This window comes from Portunus trituberculatus, chromosome 31 (genome assembly GCF_017591435.1).
Source record: "Portunus trituberculatus isolate SZX2019 chromosome 31, ASM1759143v1, whole genome shotgun sequence".
In the NCBI taxonomy this organism is placed as follows: Eukaryota; Metazoa; Arthropoda; class Malacostraca; order Decapoda; family Portunidae; genus Portunus; species Portunus trituberculatus.
Window position 1 is genome coordinate 4,341,467 of NC_059285.1, and position 5,155 is coordinate 4,346,621.

General features: G+C 37.9%; 1 non-coding gene across 1 annotated transcript; it reads left to right on the forward strand.

Moving 5' to 3' along the window:
- The first annotated feature begins 1,151 nt into the window (after positions 1-1,151).
- On the forward strand, positions 1,152-1,223 carry Trnad-guc. The gene has a single exon. It is a non-coding gene; the product is annotated as a tRNA-Asp (tRNA).
- The last annotated feature ends 3,932 nt before the right edge of the window (positions 1,224-5,155 follow it).

Here is a 5,155-nt window from a genome sequence, read left to right on the forward strand (position 1 = left end):
TATGATACAATAAAGAAGTAAATAAATGAAATAAAATAGAAATAAATAGATGAAAATAAAGAAAAAAATAACCATAAGATAAATAATCATAAAATAAATGAATAAAGATAGATAGACAGAAAGAAAAAAAGAAAGAAAATAATAAAAAAACTGAAGAATACAGGGTGTCAATTTTCCTTACAATAACCATAAAATCAAGACAACAAAGCTTCAGAAATAAAGAAAGAAAGAAATAAAGCAAGAAAATGATAAAAAAAAAGAAAACTACACATAACTACTACAGAATATCATTTTTCTTCACAATAACAATAAAATCATGAAATCAATAACAAGAAAATAAATAAAAATAGAATAAATGAGTAAAAAAAAAAAGGAAAGGAAAGAAAGAGAGGAAGAATACATGTGAAAAACTACAGACTTATTTTTTTCCCCTTACGATAACCATGAGATAACTGAAGATAAACATAAGATAAATAAATAAATAAAAGAAACTAATAAAAAATGGCTGTCAATCTCTCCTTACACCACCACAAAGCGCGCACTTTATCAGGAGCACAACACAAAGTAAGGTAAGTTATTTTATGTATATATACCCTTGTTTTTATATTCAAGTGCAGGCTTTCTAAATAGCAATATAAGAAATAGAAAAAAAAAAAAGCGTGTTCCTTTCAGCCTCTGTCAATAGGTTGAAATAAAAGAAAACTCCTATTCTCACTATCACACCGTCTAAACACTCCATCAAACATACAAAATTCAGTGCTACATCTTACTCAACACAAAATCTTAACAAACAGTAACAATGGTGATAAGTTTCCAGAAGTTTAAACACTGAAATATACTCGATGTAACAATTTTTCTTCTTCTTCTTCTTCTTCTTCTTCTTCTTTATTATCGAATCCTCCAAACAATTTACTTGCACGACAACTTTCCCAGTTTTTATTTATCTATTGAGCTCCTTTCTGTTTTTATTTCACAAGGTTGTAAGACCTCGTTCATCACAAGTACAAAAAAAAAAGGAAGACGATCAAGAAGAAGAAGAAGAAGAAGAAGAAGAAGAAGAAGGAGTAGCAATAGTAATAGGAGGAGGAGGAGGAGGAGGAGGAGGAGGAGGAGGAGGAGGAGTTTTTTCCTCATCATTAAATGATTTTCAGTCCTCGGTAGTATAGTGGTTAGTATCCCCGCCTGTCACGCGGGAGACCGGGGTTCGATTCCCCGCCGGGGAGGATCAACTTTTACCAGGTCACTATAGTCACGTGTTCTACGATGCGGCCCGGGCTGGTTGTGCGAGATTTTACTGCGTGAAAGGAATGAGGAAAAAATAACATACACAACTATCTTCCATTTCCCCATCATGAAACACCTAAAGATTTCACATTTCATCTTTCTCAATACAGGATGTAGAGAGAGAGAGAGAGAGAGAGAGAGAGAGAGAGAGAGAGAATTCCAGAAGGCACAAAAAAAAGAGATACAACACAAAACTTTCCTCCTACCCAACACAAGCATCCAAAAATACCTATAACACACACATACATACACACACACACACACGTCTTATCATGTCACAATTCCCAACACAGGATCACAAGAACACACTTTTTAGCACCTCTGGAAGGGCGACGACCCGGCAGATGGCGTCACTGTGAATGGAGGCGAGAGAAACAGAAAGAGAAAGAGAGAGAGAGAGAGATGACAGCATGGCGTGACGTGGCTTGGCGTGGCTTGGAGTGGCCTGGCATGGTGGGGTCGATGCCTTCAGTATAGTGTCGCCATGGTAAGAGGTCATGGACACTGATTGCATTAAGGTGTGTTATAGTGAGCAAGGTAAGGCTGTCATGAAAGGGTGTGGGGGAAGGGGTGCTGGAGAATAAAGGAGGGACTAGGAAGCTATTTTTAGAGAAGAGGCATGAGAATTATCAAGCTCTCCAGTGTCCCATCTTTGCTTTTACCTGTTGGAGATGGCAAAGAGAAGCATAGAGACTGTATCATTAAGTGCTGTAGTGTCCAATCTACTTTGAATTGTCGGAAAAGGCAAGGAGAAGCATGAGAACAGTACTGATATGCATTCCTTTGTACCATTTTTTATTTTAGCTTTTGGAGATGGCAAAGAGAAGCATAGGAATTGTGTCATTAAATTTTCTAGTGTCCCGTATTTGCTTTTAATAGTTGGAGATGGCAGGAACAGTACTGATAAACATTTTAGTGTCTTCTCTCTCTCTCTCTCTCTCTCTCTCTCTCTCTCTCTCTCTCTCTCTCTCTCTACTTTCAATACTTCCAACTGGCTGTCATGGAAGTTTCTTAGAGTTTTCACCAGCTGGAAATTATTGGGGTTTCCAAGGATTCTAGAAGTTACAAGGTTGTCGAGAGTTCTAGAAGTGAATGGAATTCGTAATGGCTTCTGGAATTTTTCAAGAGCTTAAAGGTTACTGGGATTTACAAGGATTCTTGAAGTTTTTTAAGAACTTTGGAAGTTACTGGGGTTCTCAATAGCTTTTAGATGTTACTGGTGTTTTCAAGAATTCTGGAAGTTACTGAGGTTTACAATTATTCCTGAAATGTAATAAAGGTTCCAAGAGTTCCTGAAGTTATTGGGATTTCAAGAGCATTTCCAAGTGTTTAGTGATAGTCTAGTATTGACTTTGCATTACCAACAGGAAGAAAAACATCCTTGAAAATCCAGCAAAACTATAGCCTTCGAAAAACAATCAAAACTAGAGAACAAATAAAAAATAAAGCTCTTTTTCATGGTTACAATGACAGTCAAACAAGAATTCTGGATCACCAACATCTCAAAACACCCAACGGAAACCTAACCTACCATTACTATACCCTTTGAAGAACACTCTTGAGATAACAGAGAACGTTTCAAAAGAGAGGTTCAGTTAACTGGCATAAGAAAAAAAAAAAAAAAATGAAGAGGAAGGGGATAGGAGGAGGTGGACAGGAAGGTAAGACAAGGATTATGAAGTGCGGGAGGATGGAGAGGAGGGAGAGGAAAGGGTGAGGTAGAAAGATTATGCGGCTGAAGGAAGGAAAAGGTTGAGAAGCAAAGGGTTATGGAGATCTGAGGACATTCACTAGGATGGGTCGTGTGCCTGACAAGATAACACACGACCCTCTCTCTCTCTCTCTCTCTCTCTCTCTCTCTCTCTCTCTCTCTGACGGAGAGGGAAGAACACAAGGAAAGAACAAACCAAAGATACACGAGCCTCTTTTTCTGCACTTGTTCGCTTCTGGAGGAGGAGGAAGAGGAGGAGGAGGAAGAAGAAGAAGAAGAAGAAGAAGAAGAAGAAGAAGAAGAAGAAGAAGAAGAAGAAGAAGAAGAAGAAGAAGAAGAAGAAGAAGAAGAAGAAGAAGAAGAAAAGAGAGAACAAGAAGATCTCCCTGTCTCCCTCTCTCTCTCTCTCTCTCTCTCTCTCTCTCTCTCTCTCTCTCTGGTTGCTTGTTTCAGGAGGTTGATGATAACAAACACAAAGACACACAAACGAAGAACAAACAGTAGCAGAGATATATGTTGACTCTTACAAATGGACAAAGGAAGAGGAGTACATGAAATAGAAGAGGAGGAAGAGGAGGAGGAGGAGGAGGTGGAGTAAAGGAAGTTGATGTGAGGAAAAGAAGGTAAAGAGGAAGAAAATAATGCGAATAAAAGAGACGAACAAGGATGAAAATTACAGGAATGTGATGACGATGGAGGAGGAGGAGGAGGAAGAAGAGAAGAAAGAAGAAGAAGAAGAAGCAGAATAGGAAGAGGAAGAGGAAGAGGAAGAGGAGGAGGAGGACAGAAATGTGAAGATATTTTGGCAGAGAAATCATTTGAAATAGAGAAAAGAGAAAAAAATTAAACTGAGAATGAGAAAGATAAAGGAAGAAGATATAATAATGATGATGATGATGATGGTGATGATGATGGTGATGATGATGATGATGATGATGATGATGATGCCAGGCAGACTGTAACAAGGGTAACCACAAAACTAGATATGTATTATAAATTTGACTTTTTTTTTTTTTTATCATTTTTCTGTGTTAATTTGTCTATTATTATCATTTCACTAAACTTCAAGCGAGAGAGAGAGAGAGAGAGAAGGATAACATCACACACGGCTACTTCCTTTCCGTTCGTCATCTTCCTCATACGTCATCCTTTTTTTCTTTATTTATTTCATCATGTTCTTTCTCACCCAGTTGTTGCTAATGATAAGGAGGAGGAGGAGGAGGAGGAGGAGGAGGAGGAGGAGGCACGTGTTGAAATAAGGATCTATGACGACATTATGAGGTCTTAAAGGGAAGGAGGAAGAAAAACAAGGAAAATATATATACAAATACGTATACATTTGTGAAAAGACCAAGGAAAGGAAGAAAAGCAACTAAACCAGGATGAACAACGGTAAAGAAGACAACAGGATAGAAAAAAAAGAAAGAATAGAATGAAGGAAAAATGAGGGATGAGAGACAGAAAAAGAGAAGAGAGAGAAAAAGAAAATAAAAATGATATACCGCAATAAAAAAAAAACTAGAATGAAAGAAAAAAATGAGAGAGAGAGAGAGAGAGAGAGAGAGAGAGAGAGAGAGAGAGAGAGAGAGAGAGAGAGAGAGAGAGAGAGAGAGAGAGAGAGAGAAATATAAGACCTAACCTAACTCAAGAAAAAAAGATAAAAAAAATGTGAAGGCGAAGATCATGATACCAGACTTTTTTTTTTCTTTTCTTCTTCTTCTTCTTCTTCTTTTCTTCTTCGTCTTCTTTATCTTATTGTTCTTTTTCTTGTTCTTGTTCTTGTTTTTGTTCTTCCTATTATTCCTCTTCTTCTTTTCCTTCTTTTCTTTTTTTTCCTCCTCCTCCTCCTCGTTTTCTTCTTTTTCTTCTTTTTCTTCTTTTTTTCTCCTCTTCTTCTTCTTCTTCCTCTTCTTCTTCTTCTTCTTCTTCTTCTTCTTCTTCTTCTTCTTCGTCTTCTTCTTCTTCTTCTTCTTCTTCTTCTTCTTCTTCTTCGTCGTCGTCGTCGTCGTCTGCTTCTTCTTCTTTTTCTTCTTCTTTGTAGCACCTTAGGAGGCGAACACACACACACACACACACACACACACACACACACACACACACATCCTCGTCAGGTGTATTGCCCCCAGCCGTGCCCAGGGAGGTGCCGCCGGCCGCTCGTGC